This window comes from Ochlerotatus camptorhynchus, unplaced genomic scaffold (assembly GCF_037179485.1).
Source record: "Ochlerotatus camptorhynchus isolate MF236.1 unplaced genomic scaffold, CSIRO-AGI_Acam_v1.1 ptg000274l, whole genome shotgun sequence".
Taxonomy (NCBI): Eukaryota; Metazoa; Arthropoda; class Insecta; order Diptera; family Culicidae; genus Ochlerotatus; species Ochlerotatus camptorhynchus.
In genome coordinates, this window is record NW_027040763.1 from 5166300 (window position 1) to 5188026 (window position 21727).

The 21727-nt window shown below is 37.2% G+C and overlaps 1 protein-coding gene across 9 annotated transcripts in view; it reads left to right on the forward strand.

Annotated features, from left to right (window-relative positions):
• The window catches only part of Ca-beta (Ca2+-channel-protein-beta-subunit), a 544248-nt gene that overhangs the window by 328868 nt on the left and 193653 nt on the right, over positions 1-21727 (forward strand). Inside the window, exon 1 of one of the 9 annotated variants that reach the window (XM_065227516.1) lies at positions 14620-14672. The exons of the other annotated variants lie outside the window; for them this stretch is intronic. The gene's annotated coding sequence lies outside the window, so the exon portion shown is untranslated. Of the gene's footprint in view, positions 1-14619; positions 14673-21727 lie in introns of those variants that run through there. 9 annotated transcript variants of the gene reach the window in all.

Sequence of the window (21727 nt, forward strand, 5' to 3'; positions counted from 1 at the left end):
GTAGTAAACATGACTGTATTGGAATTTAAAAAAAAAACAAGCTTCTATGGTATTCTTTCATGCTACTTAAATTTACTTAACTTTAATTTTACCTTTAAGAATTCGCCCTTCAATTTTACGTAAATAGCATTTACTGTCTCTGGTATTATTTTGCTTATAGTCGATCTTCCCAAGCGAAACAAATACATCAAGGATGTGTAACTATCTCCTGCAAACACAAATATTAATATTTAACTGTTTAGTTAGTTGAAAAGCACTTCTTTTACCTGTTGCCAAGTATCTCAGAGTCAATGCCAATCGCGTTTTTGGAGTTACAGCTTTGCGCATGTTGGTATCCTGCTTGGTAATAACCGGTGAAACTTTCTCCAGCACATAATCAAAATCCTGCTTTGTCATTCTGACAAAATTACGGTAGTATTCTGGATCTTCATCGCCCAACTCCTTCAGAAGATTAGTCTCAATTCCGAAGCCTTCACGCCGAGCAATCCACGATTTTATCCAGATTGTACGACGTCTTCGATTAATTCGCCTCTTCAAGATGAGGTACGCTAAAACTGCAGCAATTTTTTTCTTTTTTTGTCTAAAGCTATCGGAAGTACGCATTTTTGCTTTCCTGCAATTATTTTTTATGATGTGGACAGGTTCATTAAGTGTACAAAACTGCAATCGTGTGTACACTCGAAAATTCTATTTTATAGCACTACGTCATAGTTTTCTACTACATAGCTACTATTACGTCATAGCTCATAGTTTTTGAAAATTGCTTCCCAAATCTCATAGAACTATGATATAGAAATCTAAATCGTCTATGTCATAGAGAACTATCACATAAATATCATGCGCCGTGTGGGTGACTAAAAGCTGGCCCTTTTTATGTGTTGCCATCGATCTGTCAAAATAAAATTTTCATGATATCGACACTGAGCGTTCACAAGGACCAATGTCAAAAACGTAAACAATGGCTTCTTTCGTAAATTTTTCGCAGTTCAAAGTCAAGTAAGCCACCAACTCTATCGGATAGGGGGACTCTCCCTCTACATAATCATCGTGGTGGTTTACTTGAGATGTTTCTTTATTCTCGATAAATTCGCGGAAAACGATTACGTTTGCCACATTGGCTCTTATGAAAGACAAGCAGATATATGATTGCATGCTCAGTAAGCATTGACGCTTTTCGACGACTCTGCAACTTTTTACTTCTATGGTAAAATCCCATGAACAGCTGACAATCTGTGCATGAAATCTAGCGAACTTTGTCTTATATTTTTACTCCACCAAGGTACCAGTGAGGCGCCGTCTCTACACGCAAAGCTTGACAGTATCTTATGGGATTTTCACAGGAGTGAAAGGGTAAGGAAATAACCACCATGTTTCACGCACAGACTGACGTTTGATGATGGGAATTTACCATAGGAGTAAAGAGTTACAAAGTGGACGAAAAGGCGATTTGTAAATTGTAAAGGTAATGCGACCATTCTTTTTTCGAATAGCTCTACAGAGGACTTATCAAAGGACTGTTGAACTAGTATTTTCAAGTTGGTCGGAAGCCAATCAAGAGCGTTATTAGCCAGTAATATTATTTACTGTGCTATTAGTAATCAACTTATGAATGTTATGATTTCAGAACGAAATATTCTGTTGATGGATATTAACGTTTACATTTAAAAAAAAAATCGTATTTTTTCTTAAAAAGCTAGAAATAAAACTAGGGTAAGTTTGCCAGTTTTAGGCCCTAGAGGTCCTCGAATTGGTCCTGTCTTAAATTACACATTTTTACATTATTTTATTTTTTTTTTCGATACGACATTCGAACATATGTTTTGCTATAAATCTACGCAAACAAAACCATGAACATTTATTTCAAATTTGATTTCGGCCCTAGAGCCAAACACTGAACCATTAGTGTCCAAACAAGTAAACTAACCATACTTAAAATAGATCCAAACGATTGCTTTCGTTTGTAAATAGTGCTTAATTTTTCTAGGAAGAATAAGCGTTCCTGGTAACTTTGAGACAGCTAGCTGTGAGTTCCTGCCTGGGACCTTAGCTATAGTGGTTGAAAAAGGTTTGTTAGGATCCTGTTTAGCTCCTCCTTTGCCTTTTAGATCAATCTTTCCACGTTCTGGACTTCAAAATGTATGCAGTAAACACCTAATTTGCGGAGTCGTATTATTCCTCCTACGAAACCAAATGAATTCAAAGGTTGATGCAATGGGTGCTAAACAATCAGAAAAAGTATGACGAAAAAAATGGTACATAGGGGAATTTACGTATTCTCGTCAGTCTAAGCAGCGTCCGAACTTCTATTAGCGATTTCTCAGCGTCACACACATACATGACAGGTTTGTTTGTTGACATTTATCTGCTGCTTGCTGTTCTACCAATTCCAATCGACAGAATTGATCAAAACGGGTTGAACATGTTTTTACAACGCTCCAAACTTCTCAGGTGAGTGTGACTATTGTCGGCAGTCTCTTTTTCTTCGGCACCCTTTCCATTTGAACTGCGTGTAAACCAGCTGTTCTATTATCGGCAACTCGAAATCAGCCGTATTTTGTAGTGTGTATATTTAATTTAAAGAAAAATATGGCATAACAGGATTGCACAGTCGTAAAAATGTAATCTGATTGAAGCTGAAAAGGTAAGGAATCGGCTTAATACATTCAGCGAAGAGTTTTGATGGGAAAATACAGTGAAATTAACGTTTCAATTTCGGTTGCCGAAAACAGTCAATGGGTGCCGAAGCCATAATTTACCCTATATTTTTCTTCTTCGTTTGCAGAAATAAACTTTAAAAATATACCCGCGCAAATGTAGAATTAGAATAATTAAACAAGTTTTTGCGTGGAGTTTCCCCAACTTTTTGCTATAACTACAGAAATACATTACGCATCACTTTAAAAATTGGCCTGTAAACAGTTACAATATGGACCATATGGTAGCTTGTAATGACATTTCAGGATTGCCACCCAACTAGGCATGAAATATTAATATATGTTTTGCTGTGTGAAGCAAGGTGATGAATTGGTTAAATACAGCTATGCAGCTATAAATAAAGGACGTAAATAGTTAACGATAAAAAAGTCATAAGTTCAGAAGTTCTAAGAAGTCATAGAATTAAAAAGCAGTTTATTATTATTTTAATAGAACTGACTACCCCCTTGATTAACTTTCTCATTTTACAGCTGGTATAATCAATTTGACAGATCGATGTCCTTCTATACCACTTGAAATCACTGAAATGGGGTCGATTTTTGATGATCGTGCTCCACATATGTTATCCTTCTACAACTCCGATCAATTTATATTACAGAGAGAGTTTATCGTGGTAGCAGTACAAAGCGTTTTGTTTTTATCGATGATTGCTTTATGTGTTTCTGTTCGCTGTTCAAGATAGATTAAAATGAGTGAATCCTAAATTGAGGGATGCTATAAACCAGACTTCGTTACTGATCATGCTTGTTGAATACGAAATATTGATGAAAACTGATATCAACTCTTCTCTTCACAAATTTACAAGTATGAGGAGTCGTAAAAAGATTTAGTTTATTCAGTTTAAATATGTGTTAAAATAAAAGCTGGTTCGAAAAATAAATTTAAACGAAAAGGATTATTGCAAGAACTTATTTTTATTTCTTGTGTGCTAGAATTTGAAAATTGATGTCAATTTATAGGGGGCCCCGCAAACAAAAATAGTCCAGGGGCTCCAAGGGTGGTTAAGACGGCCCTGTATTCATGATATGATATGATATGATATGTTTACGACTGTCATGGAAATGGTTGATTGAAATTCATATCCCATTTTACTAAAATTAAATACAGAAATAGACCAATGTTAAACTTTTTGGGGGTGCCGCAGGCCAAAACCTAAATTTGATTAAAATATCTTAAAATATGTTATTTTGATCACAATGTATTTCGTCTATATGGCCAAATATCACGTGCGGATTACACACATACAAATGTGTCCGCTGATGATTTTGGATGCGCCGTCTATGTAATATTTTTGTATACTTTTAAATTTTTAAAGACGCGTTTTTCACCAACCATTGCACATAGTAAAACACAAACAAGGTCAAAGTTTGAAAAACAATACCGTGGACTTCTGGTAAACTGACACGCCGTGCAAACTATTGGTCAAATGACATTTAGCAGATGGAATGGAGAAAAGATAAATGGAACGATGCGAAACGGAACGCAGAATCCAAACAAAACAGCAAATAAGAGCGAAGAGAGCTACCAGAAATTCCATTTTCTGATGGTCATAGGCTTACTAGAACTTCAAATTAAAAATGATCTCCTGTAATCAGGCATGGTAAATCATTTGCATTCATTTCGTGCATTCATTTACATTCATTTGCCCCTAACTTTTTTCATCAACAGTATTCCGCAAAATGATGTACAGAGTTTTTGAAGGTTTTGTTATTAGCTATAACTTTTGTCAACAACTCAAATCCGTATCTCTTATGTATGACGAACCAGAGCGAACAGAAGCCACTACTGTTTTTCAGTGAATGTACTTTACATTCACTGAAAAACAGTAGTGGCTTCTGTTCGCTCTAATTCGTGATGCATAAGAGATACAGATTTGAGTTATGGGCAAAAGTTGTAGCTAATAACAAAACCTACTAAAGTTCAATACATTATTTTGCGGATTGCTGTTGAAGGAAAAAGTTAGCAGCAAATGAATGTAAATGATTGCATGAAATGAATGTAAATGATTTTCCATGCCTGCCTGTAATATGCACGAAATGTCGTTCATGTTAACGGAGGTCCACGGTACACAAAATGACATTGTTTCGTTTTCATACACTGAGGTAAATATACTTAAGAATTTCATAAGGCTCGACTTATGAACGAAACATATGAATTTCATAAGCGTAACTTTTTTAACTGATTTTCGTCTTACATGTGGTAGCTCTTATACGCCTTTAACCATTTCATTATACCAAGCGTTGAGAGACGAGTGGTCAACATACATGATTTCTACGTCCATGGTTCGGTTCCAGTGTGCTCCGTTTTATTATTTTTAAGGTCAACATTATTTTTCATAAGGCAAAGCAATGAAATTCATACCGAGTTTCTGTGGCTAAAATTCATAATTGATTCTTAAGGAATTCTTACGTTATTTTGCCTCAGTGAAGGACTGATTTTTTGAATCGGTCAACTATTTCCGCAGGTACCGGAGTTTCAAGTACATCCACTCTATGCTCATGAAAGTCGAGAAAATTTCAAACAGGTAAGATTTTCTTGACCGGGCTGTAAATCAAAACTACCATCATCGGTTTGGTGAAACTGCCATAACTGAATAATAGGAATGGCCAGAACCCGTACGTGACCCTAACGCGAAATGTGATTTTTTTTTAAATAACCGTACCAGATCAGAACCCGATAATTTAGTTTTCTGAATACCCGTACCCAAACCGTCGTCAGGTACGGGTATGGGTTGAGTTTTGGGTAAACAAACCAGTTCTTGATCAGGTATAGTTCAACGAACACCTATACTTCAAGACTATACTCGAAAAAACGCAACAGACAAAAATACACACTAAAAATACATTTTAAGTCGCCAATTCCATCGCCAATTTCTGACAAACGATCATTCAAACAAGAAAAGTAATATCACCATCGGACAGATGATATAGTCCTCCATTTATTGGTAGTAGAAATTTGTATGATTTAATTGTTATTAGATAGATATTGACGATGGAATTCCAAAGCGACAGTTACGACAGTTTAAAAAAAATGCCACAAGCAAACCACAATAAACACAATTATATTATAAACTCTTTTGATCAAGATGAGGTTTACAATATATCTTTTGGTATACTAATCTTATAACAGACAGCCACAACAATTCAGATATCCGGAGAACTGTTTTTCACAAACCTGGTAGCAGAATCGATCAAGTTTTTGCAAATTTCCTCTATGCTCAAGATTGTATACAATTTAGCAGAAATAGCGTTCTCCTAGTCAACTTTCAAGAATTGACCATTTCCCGGTGATTCCGGATATGCAGAAGACCGTTTACTGACCACCCGGTAGCAGATTCGATACCATCACCAATTCCTCTATGCTCATGATTGCTTGCAATTCTGAAAAAAAAACAAGCATCTCTAAGTCTATTTTCAGGAATTGACTATTTTTCCAGTGATTCCGGATACCCACAGAACCGTTTTGCAACCACCCGGTAGGAAAATCAAAATACTACTGATGACCTCGGCGTAGTGGTTAACATCCATACCTCTCACGCCAAAGTCACGAGTTCAAATCTCACCCCCGGACAAGTCACGAATGACCCAAGAGTGTTAAAGTGACTATAATAGAAAACATTATTTCGGTGATTCCGGATATCCAGAGTACTGCTTCCTGGCCACCTGGTAGAAGAAATGATATGGTATGGATATTTTCTATATATATGATGGTATGCAATTTACCAAAAACCGCAGATTTTCAGTTCTACTTTCAGAAATTGAGCATTTTATCGATGATTCCGGATATTCGGAGGTCCATTTTTTGGCCACGCGGTAGTAGAATCAATATGTTGGTGGCATATTTCCTATTCATGATTGTATGCAATTTAGAAAAAAAAAACACGCAGGTCTCTAGGGCTACTTTCAGGAATTGACCATTTTCCCGGTGATAACGGATATCCACAGGACTCTTTTCTGGCCACTCAGTAGCTGAATATATATGGTGATTGCGTGTTTACTCTATGCTCATGATTGTATGCAATTTTGAAAAAAATCAGCGGTCTGTAGGTCTACTTTCATGAATTGATCATTTTCCTGGTGATATCTTAATTTTAATATTTGTGTTAGATACAGTGTATCTCAAAATTGATCGTACAGCTGTACATAAATTTTAGAAAAACGGCTCTAAAAGCACAAATTAAAAAGGTTTGTCTCTGAATTTTTGGCAGTTGACTCAACATACATTTATCAATTATTGGCTCAGTATTGGGCATATTTGGTTGGGTTTACAACAAGTTAGAGCAATTTAAGAAATACGCCTTTTTCACGAAAAACCTTATTTTCTTGATTTTTTTTTTTTTTTTTTATTATATTCTCCGGAGAATGGAGAGGCCTCAGAGTGAGTAACCTCAAAATGCATGGTATATTAACATTTTGTAAATAACTTTGGTTGCTGGCTCTTCAACTTATATCGAAAAAAATCAAAATATATGCAATAGTGAAACAGAGGAACAATAGAAAACAAAATGATATTAAACAAGCTATCGAATAATCCAAACAAAACAGAGCTCAGCTGGAATGGGTCCAATAGGGGAAATCCATCCAGCTGAGTTGTCCCGACGGCTGAAAGAAATTCCTGTTATAACTAGTGGTAGATTTTGGCTTCTTTTAAGAAGGTTACTACCCAACAAACAATTTGAGTTGATCAAAAGCTGAATAAGCCATTTTTTAGCTGAAGAAGCTTATTTTTGCCTGAATAAGCTATTATTCAACATGCAATGTTTGTAGGGTAGTGCTGCCGAGGTCGGAGTATCATTCTCGAGCAGATCCCTCATGCTGGAATTTAGGCAGAGCGACTTCCGAATATTTTGGAACTCCGGGTAGAGTTTGGTGTACCCGCTCCAAAGCCGCGAAATCACGCGTTGATCCCTCAGGTTGTCCTGTTCACTCCATGCTTTAGTTGATCCATTGACTCTGCAGATTAAGGCAGTTCTGTTGCGGAATCACTCGGCCTCCCATGCCACTCGAATGGTCCGTATGATCCACTAGACTGATGCAAAATTTGAAATTTTCGCTCCACAGTGCTCAAACGGTTCCAAATTGGGCCCTGATTAACTTCCCAAAATTTGAACTCATTTAGTGAGAAACTGGCTTGGCACAAACCATTTAAAGTTTATATGGGAATTACTATGGAGAAACCATAATTTCGGTTCATATCTATCTCAAAATTCACCAGTGTACTATACTTTAGAAAATGATAGCTGAGCTTGTTGAAAATTTTCTCAGCTACAACTTTGTTAAAGACCACTTTTCGATGAAATGTAAGGAACTAAAATTATTAATGATTCAAGTCACTGATGTCTTATGATTATGCTCAATCAACTGTTCATCAGGCATCATTGGTGTTCATGGCGCGTAGAATAGAGGACAAAAATCATGACTACTATGTCACACTGCAGAATACAGTGTTGCCCACAATACAGTTGCTTAATCTTGCCATAAGATTATCAATCTCTTAAACAATTAATAACTATTTAATTTGACGTTTGGCTAAAAAACGATTTTGTGCAAAGTTGTAGATGATAAAAATTCTCATTAGAATAGTAAAAGAATTTGTTAACAGTACAATATGTAAAAAGGCTAGGAGACAATGAACAAAAAGTTATGTTTTCCCATAGCAATTTCCATATAAACTTCAAATGGTTTGTGCCAAGTTAGTTTCTTATCAAATGAGTTTAAACTTTCGGAGGCTAATCAGGACCCGATTTGGAACCGTTCGAACACTGTGGAGCGAAAATTTCAAATTTTGCATCAGTCTAATGATCCACCGTCTGACGTCCTGAAGGAGTACCTTGTCGGTGAGTCTGGGACCCAATGTCCCGGCTCCGGCAAGGTGATCAGCAGAATCGTTACCTGTCACTCCGCAGTGTCCGGGAATCCATGTGTACACGGTGTTCGGTGGGGCGTACTTGATAATCGCCTAGATCTATGGGTGTTTTGGTGCTGCCGAGGTAATCGCTTGAACGACGCTGTGTAAGTCGGTTAAGATAAGTATCGGTTTGTTGGCTGGCGTCGTATCGGCACGGAAGATCGCTGCAGCCTCGGCAAAGAAAACCAAGCACTGTGGAGGAAGACTGATGCTTTCAGCAGTACCGTCTCCGAAAATCCCGATACCTACTCCGTTTATCGATCAGGAGCCGTCGGTGTACCGGTGTACGTGGTCGGCTTAGTTGAACCCAAGTAACTCGGCGACCGATCTGCGCAGAATCACGGATGCATCCCCTGCTTTCAAGCGGTTCTTGATCCGATTGTCCAATTGGATTCGTGAAGAGTGCCAACTTTTCTGTCCATGCCAATACGTAAAGCATATAAAAGGAATTGTTTTTGGACAGATTCTATGCGTTCTTCGTGTATGGAAATGTATGGATTCCATACTAGGTGGCAGTATTCCAGAATTGGCTTTACATATGTGGTATATAATAGCTTAATAGTGTATGGGTCTTCGAAATTATGACTGAACCTTTTAATGAAGCCTAGCGTTCTGTTTGCTTTACTAATGATAGTATTATAATGTTGTATAAAAGTTAGTTTGGAGTCTAGGATTACACCTAGATCTTTTATAATTTTGCTTTTTTATACTATTTGGTTGCCTAATGATATTTCAATATGCGGTGTTTCAATTTTTCTGCTAAATGCTATTGCAGTACATTTTTTACATTCAGTTGAAGTAGACTTTTACTAACACCAGGTGTGGAATATATTGATTTCATTCTGGAATTCTTCTGCATCGCTAGAATTACTTATTTCCATAAAGAGCTTCATGTCGTCTGCATATACAAGCAGTTTTATTTTTTTTAAGTATGTAGGAAATGTCGTTTATGTACAAAATAAAAAGAAGTGGGCCCTTAATGAGAACCCTGGGGTACCCCAGAGGTGACTGAAATTTGGTTCTGAAAGTTTATTTTGAAAACGAACTATTGAATATTTCTTTAAGCCAATTCAAAATTCCAGGCTCCAGTCCTATTTTCTGCAATTTAAGGATTAATAATGGCATGTCGATGCGGTCAAATGCTTTACTGAAGTCGGTGTATAGCGTTTCAACGTGCTTGCCACTGTCCAACGCTTTAAGAATGAATGATACATATTCTAGAAGATTAGAGGTAGTTGAGCGACCTTTAAAAAAACCGTGCTGTTTACTTGTAATTAGATTTTTCACCTGCTGAAAAATATTGCCGTTTACGATTGATTCAAAAAGTTTTGGAATGCAAGAAATAATAGCAATTCCACGATAATTTCGAATGTCTGATTTTGCACCTGATTTGAAAATAGGTACCAAATAAAATGATTTCCAAATTTCAGGGAATTTTCCATTTTTCAGAGATATGTTGAAAAGTCGCTCTAGAGGAAATGCGAGTTCTTCAGAAAGGTTTTTCAAAAATATGGGTGCGATGCCATCAGGTCCAGACCCTTTCGACGCGTTTAAGTTATTTAGTGCATTAAGGACTTCATGTTAAGAAAGTTGGTTGACAGAGATGTTTTTAGAAATTTCAGGAATGAATGCAAAGAAATCGCGGTCACGATCTTCTTCGGAAAATGTGATGTATACTTCTTGGAAGAAAATTGCAAAGAGATTGCAAATTTCAGAAGAATTCTCACCTACATTTGCATCCAAATTCATTCGCGAAGGAAAATTGTTACTTTTTAATTTCATGTTTACATAATTAAAAAAGTTCTTAGGACATGACTTGACTTCATTTTCGACTTTGCGGTTATAGTCCTCATATGCAAAGTTGATGGCTGTATATAATTGGTTGCATAAGTTGTGATAGTTTCGCAAATTGGTTTCAGTTTTTCTCTTTTTTTTTGTATTGTTTATGAGCTTTATGTTTTTTATTCTTCAAATTTTTCAGTTGTGTATTGAACCATGCGGGTAGTTTATTGTTTTGTGTTCATCTTCTTTTTTTTATGGTACAGTTTCTAAAATTAGGCTTTGCAGAATTGAGTGAAATTTTTCTACTTCAGTATCGACATTTCCTTCAATACTTATTGAAGGGTGATGAGACGGACATACGTGGCATCGGATGCTCTTCCTGGCGAACAGCTGGAATCCCATCGAGTCGGTCCATTTGACGACGGCAGAGACTGCCGCTTGCGCTTGTCGTAGGATTCGGATCTGTGTGGGACCGGTGGCCACAATCAGCATATCGTCAGCGTAAACAAATATGTAAATGCGCCCAGGTAGCCGGTCAAATAAACCCGTTCATTGCCACCAGAAACAACGTGACTGCGATAACGGAACCTTGAGGGACTCCGGTGTCCTTGCTGAAACTTTTCGACCGCGTGTTCCCCACCAATACACGGAATGACCGGTCGGTCAAGAAGTTTCGTATGAAAATTTTCTTGAAATAAAATGGTCGTTACTTCTTGAAATTTTGGTCAATTTTAGTTGTAATAAAGATCATTCATATGCCACTAATTTTACGAAAATTTGTCCACTGGGTAAAAAGATAAAAATCGAGCGTTTTACTAAAACAAATCTAATTTCATACAGGTTCTTCCAATAAAGACCAAAACTATAGCAAATAAAATTATATATAATTCCTCTAGGGTGTATGATCAATTTTGAGATACACTGGAAGTAATCTTAAGTAGTGTTTTCTTATTATTTAATATGTTCCAGAGCATGAAATTGAAGTAAAAAAAATGATTTTTACGTTATCAAATCCAAAAATTTTAAATTCGAGGAATTGTGAAATTTTCTTACGTTATGATTTTTCAAACCCGTAAACTAAAAAGTTCGAAATAATCAAAATATTCACAGCTTTAAAACTTTGTGAATTATAACCGCCATATAATCTTGAAGAATGTTCAAAGCCCGGAATAATGAAATAATAGCTATATTACATTATATGAATGGGAATTCATACCCTTTCAATGTTCCTGAACTATTATTACATTAATCGCAGTCCAAAATCATTAAACTTTTCTGAAGAATGAAAACTTTTAATCATGCTGAAACAACTAAACTTCTTTTATTAAATTTATAGTTGTTAATATAGTCGCAAATACTATTAGAGTTAAAATACTTCGTGGCATGACAACGCACCCTAAAAATAGCGAAGAACTTCATGAAATCATGAAGAACTTCAATAGATCAAATCAACAGCACCAAACTAATGATTACATTTGATTCAACTTATTCAAAGATTTGGGTTGTGGAAAATTTGTTTATGTTTCGGCATTGCACAAAAAAAAAGTTGTTAAACATTTTCTTGCTGACTAATGTGAAGTTCAAGGTAGTAAAAGTATAGAAACCGCTGTCAAAAAACCAATAGAATTGTAACTTTAAGTTTACCGTCATCTTGACGAAAATTTAAGGCTAATTATTTATACAAAAGCATTCTAGTTTTTTAAAGATCAATAATAATATTATCATAAAGAATATTATGGCACTTACAAACCTTGAAATTAAACGTACTAATAATCATTAATTGCCGACAGGTACACGGTAGCTCTCTTTAACGGTTTTGCTCTTATTGTTGGTCAGGGTTGCTTGCACTCACTTATTATAAAAAAACGTTTTTCGGAATTATGAAATCATTAGATATTATAATGATAATTAGTAAACTTGTAAGTTACACGAAAAGGTTGCAAACTAGGTGTTAACCACATAAAACCTGTCATTTTAGCTTTCAGTGCGTCACAATCAGCAATTTTACGATTCGTGAGCGCTCACTCTGCGTGAACGCTCATGAGTCATAAATTCACTGATTGTGAAGCACTGAAAGCGAAATTGGCAGGTTTTATGAGTCAAACACATACATTTCAATCTGACCAGTACAAACTATCATAATAGCAATGATTCCATAATTCCGAAAAAAAAAACATTTTTTAAAGCGAAGTGAGTGGAAGTAATCCTGTTGGTATCCATTTCATTTTGTGTATTGATTCGGCCCTTTTCACACAACTAGCCACCATTTGCAACATTTAAAGAGTTTTAAGTTTATAGATTTTATTCAACTAAAAGAACTAAGCGCAAAAACAATTGTAACGATCAATCACGGTCCTGGGTCAAACTTCCATTCGTGCCTCGAGGGACAGACTCTTCTACTCCCCAATAAACAATTTAAGCTGGTTAAAGACTGAATAAGCCATTTCATAGCTGAAGAGGCATACTTTTGACTGAATTAGCTCCTATTCTGCGTCCAATGTTTGTTGGGTTTTTATTTAAAAATTAACTTGAGGACCACCCTAATTTTAAAATCAGCCTAAAGAAAAAGCTTTATCAGTAAAAAAGTTTACCGAATGCACCTAATGTTTAAATCTAGTTTTGTCTTGCTAAATTCCCACCCTGGAACACTGTGCATTGTAGCCACACGACAGTCCAGAACAACCAAAAATGTACTGGATGACCTTTAAGACTCCTCTGTAAGATTCCAGAACTTCAGACAATCCCTAAAAATGCACACTGCAATCAAACTACTAACACATTTTCGCCAGCAGCACGAATCGCAAAGTGATCAACTGACCCATCAAACTCGCGATCACGACTAGTCAATTACCACTCGCACGTCTTCCTGTACTCATCAGTCAACAACAGCAAAATCCTAAAACTGAGGAAAAAATGCAAGGGTTTATTCCCTGACAGATTTTATTTCCTTCTAAAGCCACATGATTGATTGCACTTTTTTTTCCACCCAGTTCCCCCCGACGGCGCACACACATGCACGCACCGCAGCAAATGCATCCGATTCCGATCACAATTCCTTCGCTCTCGTTTGTCGTTTATCGTTTATGACCCGTGTGTGCGCGCATGTTGCACACCAACACTGCCACTACCATCATCATCAGCATCATCGCATCCGTTGATCCAGAGTCAGCCGGAGCAATAATTGTAGAATAGTAAAACGAACACGCACATTTATGATCGATGTCAGCACGTGCTTCTACTTATGTTGCGGTACTCTCCAAAAATAACAGCCAGCACGTGCCTCTCCCCAAGGCTAGGAGGAGAAGAGGGGGTGGATTGGCAAGAAGGGGACACCTACTCAGGAGCTAGGGGCTACACTTTTTAATTAAGTACACACATCTTTTGGAAGTAGACTAAGCGCACACGATGGCGATGACGATGACGTTGTTGCATATACATAAACCATATTACGCAATGGCACTTTCCTTTGTCGCCATGCACGCGTCTGTCTCACTGACTGACTGTGTGCTGGGGAGGTGCATTATTTGCTTTTGTATTTATTTTAATGTTTTTTTTTCGCTCTTAATGCTTAGCATTTCGTTCTGTCGTGTGGGATCAGTTTCCCCAAAATGCTGAGCTGCTGCATCTTCTCCCGGAGGACTATTTTCGGAAACTGGCAGTCGGGAAGAATGACACTGCAGCAAAAGTCGAAAGGGGAAAACATTCGAACGAAATACGATCTCATCGAATGCAAAATGCAGAACTTCTCCGTTGTCGTGTAGTGTTGACACGGAATGCGTTTGCAATGTAGTTTGGAGGTTTGGCCTTTTTCAGAAACATAGCTAGGATTTTCCAGAAGCACCTGCACAAAGTCAATGGATCTGTCTCACGGCTCAAACAACCCATTGCTTTCTAATGTTTGTTTATCTTTTCAATATTATGTCATCACAAAATGCACTAAAGCGAAAGAATGGGGACCGAGCATCGAATACATGTTTAATACACAAGCTAGAAGAATAATAAATCGGAAACGCACATCAATTTTAACATCCTAACACATAATTTTCTTTTATTTCATTTTCAGGTAAGTGTTTGAACTCCAACCAGCAACCCCTCGTTCTATAGCCGACAGTCTAATCTGCACTTCTTGGTTTGAGAGTTGAACAGCAACACAAACCATCCCCCCGACATACGCTAAATTTGAGTCTTCAAGTCGGTGCAAAACCCCTTGGTACGGTTTGACCAAACGCGATAAATTGTTTATTTATAGCCGGCTAGACGGCAGGAAGGTAATCAGAAAACAAAATACTATCAATCAATTTTCGTTCTTTTTTTTCTGTTTCTTCAATTTCGATATAGTTTGCAGTTTCCGTTTTGCTAGCGTGTTCTTTTCTTCTCTAAGTAGCTTCGTTTGCTCATTTCTTCATCGAATAGAATTAGATACAAGGATTTCAAAATTGTTTACCTACTTGCGTTTCTATATATTATAGCGTTGCCGTATTTGTTCCGATTTCCCTTAAAAAACATTAGAATAGATAGAGGGCAAAGAGAATGGATAGAAATAATAAACAGCGGAATTGTCGTACCACCCTGAAAGCATAGTGAAGGAAAAGGTGAATTTAGTCGAGGCACAATCCTATCGGTGGTGAAATGAGCGTTGCGCTCTCTGTTGTATTACCGGTGCAACATGTATGTACGGTCGAAAAATACTATTCAAATTCAGTTTAGTTTTTTTTCATTTTCACCAAAATTTTGGATATTTACACTGTAAACGAATCATACTCAGAGAGTGAGTCAGTTTTATTCTTTCGTATGGAGAAATCTCTAAAAACGTACACGAAAACCGCAAAATACGCAAAAAAAAAATACAATAAAGGACTAAATTTTGATTATAAAGTATGGATATTCGAGGAAAAAAGACCCAAACATAAGTGTATCTTTAACACGTCTTGTGTGTATCTGTTACTCATAAATGAAAAACTTTAATTAATTTTTGTACTAGCAATTACTCATAAATACGTAAAATTGTCATATTGTCAATTAGTCATAAAACAGCTTTTTTTTGCAGTTACCGTGTAGGTTTCTCATGGTGTGAGTGACTTACGCTTTTAGAAATTTCTCCTTTCGAATGAGTAACAGTTACTCATAAATGAGTAAAACTAACTCACTCTCTGAGTTAGTTTCGTTTTCAGTGTAAATCTTAAACAAAATTGTACGAGTGTATATGACATTTACCCAAATTCAAGTAGATTATACTCAACCTACACGGCCAATGAGATAGACCCAAATTTGAGATTAGTTTACTCATAAATCCAGAGGACTCTATCCCTGTCAACCATATAAGCAAATTTCCTCATCGCTAAGTTCACACTCTTTTGGAGATTATGAGTAAACTAAACTCGATTTTGTGTTTATCTCACTGGACGTGCATTAGTAAACATGGATTTACCTAAGAGGTGACAATACGGGGGCGAAAATGAACCACTTTTCTGTCAAACGTGATAAAGATAGAGATAGAGATAGAAATAAAAGAGGAAGAAGCCAATTGTCACCTCTTCCTCTTAGGGATTTAGCGATACAGGTAAACTTCGATATAACATACATTTTGATTTCACGAATGTATGTTATATCGAATTGTAAGCATGATTTTTAAATTAAGAAACACATTTCATTTTTCATTATTCAGATAAATTATAAGAAAATATAGCATATTTTGGTAATATTGTTCAACCTAAAAGTGCAAAACAGCCTTGCTTAAAAAAAAATCATATTTTTCTTGCACAAATGGAAACCCCGTCGGAGATAAACTGTCGCTCGCGATTTTATGTTGTATTTATGCATTATTGATTTTATGGACATGCCTTGATCTGCATCCTGAATTATTTTTACTTTGTCGGTTAAAACAACAACGGAACGTTTCATTGTTTTCTTACAAGATAATTCTTTGGGAATTTTCGGAGCCATTTTTGTGAATTTGTTTCGATCTGATTTAAACTTTGAATGAATGTGTCTAAGCCACTGGTCCTACATGTATAACTAAAGGGAAGAGGAGACGTCTTACTCTTTTATTTCTATTTCTATTTCTATCTATATCTATATCTATCTCTATCTATCTCTATCTCTATATCTATCTTACGCACTTCAAATCGACCAATCACGAGCTGGTTCGCGTTTGACAGAAAAGTGGTTAATTTTCGTCTCCGTATTGTCTCCTCTTCTCTTACACTGTACCAAAAAACCATGCTCTGTTCGAATGAAACCTCAGACCATTCGAATCGAAACATCGAAAATGCTTTTTCGAATGATAGCTGCAACCGGACGACGATTGCTTTATAATCAGATGATGCTCCTCTCGAATACAGGATGAACATTGATACGAGAAGCGAATGGACCTCAGTTGAAATACGTAATGCTCTCTGTAGAATGATTGTCATCCCAAATTGAAATGCATATTGTACTGATTCATCCCCATAACGCAAATCCTCCAAAACGATTATGTAAAGCATAGGAACCGAAGATTGTCTATTTCGTGGTGGAGGAAGTTTCCTCTACCAACAAAAGATTGTGTATCCATGATGGAATGGCTGTTCCTGGCTATTCAATATGGAAATATAAACAAACGAACTATCAAACCAATTTTAAGCATTTGCAAGGCATCCTATTATTAAACTGATATCCTCTAAGCACTGTATGTTGTACAGCCAATTTTCAAATAATTATCATCCTTTATTTAGAGGACAGTCATATGGATGCTCGTCAGTTGATGACGAATTCAACCATAACCGGAGAATCGTTACAGACTTTTTAGTTTTTTTCACAGATATTTACAGGCTTTTTAGTTTTTTTACAGATATTTACAGGCTTTTTAGTTTTTTTACAGATATTTACAGACTTTTGTAATCAAGGGAAAATTTTAAAAACTTTCAACGTATACAGTGTAAATGGATGCATTTCAAACTCCAATTAGGTTCAATTCGTTAAAAGCAGGTCGTTTCTGCTCGAACATGACTTTTACTGATATTTAAAATTTCGCATCTTTTTCATAACCACCACCACCCCCCGTCACATGCAAAACTGCTGCTAATTTTATACATTTCTGAAATTCACAGACATTTCTGAAATTCACAGACATTTTTCGCAGACTTCTGAAAAAAAAAAATCTGGCATCTCTGAGCGTATTACATCCAGCAGCTGTGAAAAACCAATAATGAAGGGCCCTTTTCATGCACACGAAGGCCGCCATTACCGAGTGTGGAAAGCTAAATACCTCATTCCGTCCCCTATAAACCAGTGTTTGAAAACGTTAATATCGATTCAATTCCATCAAAATGCTGAATTTTATGAGTCTCTTGAAGTGAAATTCAGTTTTCCAGTGTCAAACTAAATATCACTGACATGAATATCACAGCGGCTCTGCTGATATTCTCTACTTGGTCGCTTATATCTCTAAGTTGCTTAATTTGTCGCTACTTCGATGGAATACGCATTCATTCAATAGACATTTGACAGTGTTCCATTCTATAAACTCTCATAGTTTTTATTATGGGTGCGCATTAATTTAAAATTAGTTGGAGCTGGAAAATCACTAAATGTAATTAGTGCACAGCCCCTGCAGACTTTCAATACCTGCACCTCCCCTATGCGAGGTCTCTGGACGGTCAATTTGGACTTATAATCTATTGTTCTTGAATCTTGAAACACTAATTCTGATGATAATAAAAATAAAAAAATAATTTTGAAAGGTGTATCTTATATCGAGGTAAAATGTATCTTATATCGAGTGACGCTATATCGAGGGTACGTTATATCGAGGGTATGTTATATCGAAGTTTACTTGTATTGAGTAAACGGAACTCAAGTTTCAGTTGCATTCGTACACGGCCGATAAGATCAACTTAAAATTTAATGGTTTTCACTCAAAAACGTAGCTCCCTCATAGACTGAATAAAATTTTCCTCGCTTTTCCTCAAAAATCTGCTCAAATATGAGGAATATTGATTAAAATTTTTCCTCAGTCTACGTGATTGGGAATTTGAGTGAATGAAACTCAATTTTAAGTGGTTTAATCGGCCATACAATAGGGAAAATTATCCCGACCGTTTTATCTCACTAAGTTTTTGAGTTCAGCTTACTCAAATTCGCAATAACGCAAGTCACTCATAGATTGAGTAATCTTTCCAAGATTTTCCTCAAATGTCCTTAATATTGCTATCCATAAACAAAGAATCTGCTATTATGAAATTAAAAAAAAAACGGGGGACGCTCAGCTGATGCGTAAGATTTCTTTGGGCCACCCTCCAGTTTGATTCATAACCTTAAAACATGAGTATAATCTAATCTACACATTCACAGCCAATTCATGAAAGAATCCTCGAAAATGATAGACGTTCGTCTACCATTTTTCATGACAATATTAATGTTTTTGGCACATTAGATATGTAACACAATCATTAAAGCAGCCAGACCTACTGTGCAGCGTACAAAATTGGGTAGACGTCTCAACTCAAATATCTCGAGTTTTTTTTTTTTTGAGTTTTGAGTCCTCTAAAACATAAAGAATGGGGACCTCACGTACCAACCATTCCATTAATTGTATTAAATTCGATGAGAGTTCATGATGATATGGAACTACCACTCACTGTAGCAAGACAACTGTCGGTAGACTGTGGACTAAAGGGTGATACGGTCAAAATTTGGTCAAGGTAAAACGCGTGTAAATCGGTAAAATCGTTTATTTAAAAAATCAAATTAAATTTCTTTTTCAAGTTCAATTAGTATAAAATTCAGGAAAAATATTCAGTTAGGCTTCCGCTTTTCCAAATCCGAATTGCCGGGCCTTACGCTTGACCCCTGCCATCAGATTTTGTACAGCCACCTTGTCCACCTTCTTCGCCGCAGAAAGCCAGTTTGCCTTGAACTGCTGCTCGCCCTTAGCAGTTTTTTTGGTCTTCTTTAGGTTCCGCTTGACAATAGCCCAGTATTTCTCAATTGGGCGGAGCTCTGGCGTGTTGGGAGGGTTCTTGTCCTTGGGAACCACCTGCACGTTGTTGGCGGCGTACCACTCCATGGCCTTTTTACCGTAATGGCAAGATGCCAAATCCGGCCAAAACAGTACGGAACAACCGTGTTTCTTCAGGAAAGGCAGCAGACGTTTATTCAAACACTCTTTCACGTAAATTTCTTGGTTGACAGTCCCGGAAGCTATGAAAATGCTGTTTTTCAAGCCACAGGTACAGATGGCTTGCCAAACCAGATATTTCTTTGCGAACTTTGACAGTTTCATGTGCTTTAAAACATCTGCTAAAGGAAGGGGAAAGTCCTTTTGCCGTATAAAACTCCTGTCCCAGAAGCTGCTTGTAGTCGGCTTTGACGTAGGTTTCGTCGTCCATTACCACGCAGTCAAACTTCGTCAGCATCGTCGTGTACAGCCTCCAGGATCGCGCTTTGGCCGTCGTATTTTGTTTATCATCGCGATTTGGAGTCACTACCTTCTTGTAAGTCGATAGTCCGGCTCGTTTTTTGGCTCGATGCACGGTTGTAAACGATACACCCAGCTTATTTGCGGCATCTCGGAGAGAGAGGTTAGGGTTTCGCTTGAAACAACCGGCAACTCTCTTTGTCGTCTCAGCGGCTTCCGGTTTTCGATTTCCCCCCGATTCAGACTTCCTGGCTGTCGACAAACGTTCCCCAAACACTTTAATTACATTTGTAACGGTTGATTTGGCAACTTTTAGCGATTTTGCCAACTTTGCGTGCGAGTAGCTCGGATTTTCGCAATGCGTGAGCAAAATTTTGATACGCTGCTCTTCTTGCTTGGACGGCATTTTGACAACTGAAGAGTGAATTCCAAAATCAAAATAGGAGCAACATTCTACACACACACACACCTTCAAAATGAGGGGTGTTCAGGTTTTTTAAATGCAAAATTGAAATAAATACGTCAAGTTGATATTGACCAAATTTTGACCGTATCACCCTTTATCCTCGCTGTTCGACTTGATCAAGTTTAATAGCCTCTAATTGTAATCAACCTGCCATTGTATGAAGGACCAAAAACCATTTCGGTGAACCACATCCAAAGGAATCCATGGCATAACGATGATTTCGAAGAGCTCCCATAGATATGCTGCTGCTACTTCTTCGACCGGTGTTAAAAACAGTACTCTCACCTTTCGTTCCTGACACAGCAGCGTAAAGCCCCATCAACCACGGAACACACTCTAGCTGCTCCAACTAGAGGGATCTCAGTAGAGAAAAAAGTATTGCGTCCGCTTTCCATCACCAATCACTCGCGACACAACGGCATCAGTTCGCCAGTTCACAGTCTGTAAGCCTCAACGCCAGCTCAACACCGGCCGAATCAACAACGCCGAAATCAGAACCGACAACTCCAGCGACCGAAAACAAACGCGTCTTATAGCGGTCACGGCACGCTTTGACTGCATTTTTGAAGCACAAACCTGACGACCTGATCGTTTTGTCACGCAGTGAGAGTTAGAGGCATGGCAAACAACAATCACCAGTAATGGTCGCTGCTCACAAGTAAAACGTTACACTCGCTGCTGATGATGAAAAGCACAACGAAAACAGTGAAGACTTCTGCAGTACGATCATGAGAAAAAGCGAAACGACAGAAGAAAATGAAAACAAACAATACGCATGTAACGAGTACCATACTTCTGAATTCAATTTTCATCAATATTTGTTAGGAACATGAATTTAAAATAAATCTCATAAATAATCACCGCTGTCGTTGAGTGAATTCTATTAGTAGGTAATGAATTCGAGAGTGAAGTAGATATCCACCACTTGACATAATGAAATTGTAAATGAGTTCTAGTTCAGTAGTGAGAACCGGGGTGGTATTCATGTCCAATTGCTGCAAGCAGGCGGTAGGTAGAGTCGGTGTATAATGAGTCACGCCAAGAGAAAAACAGTTGAACTCGCATCACGGTTTTCGAAAGATTCCCTTTCTTTTCACTTGGCAACAGAGGACTTCTAAATTAACTTCAAATGACTTTTAGCGAGAAAAAAAATAGCGACTGTTGTAAATCATTCTATTAGTGATTTTGTCCAATCATCTTAACAAAAAAAATAGTAGAAATTCTCATTACTGATCGTTACCAAACGTATCCCATGACAATTTAATGCTCACTGCGTGTTTATGATCATTTCTTCGATTATATTTTATATTTTATTGCGATACCTTTCGTGGACCTTTCATAGCATCGTAATGTTTGTTTACTTTGCACGATAGGTAGCCGGTTTGACAGTTCAATAGGTAGACTTGGCTTCACTCTTGGCGTGACTCATTATACACCGACTCTAGCGGTAGGTTGCTCGA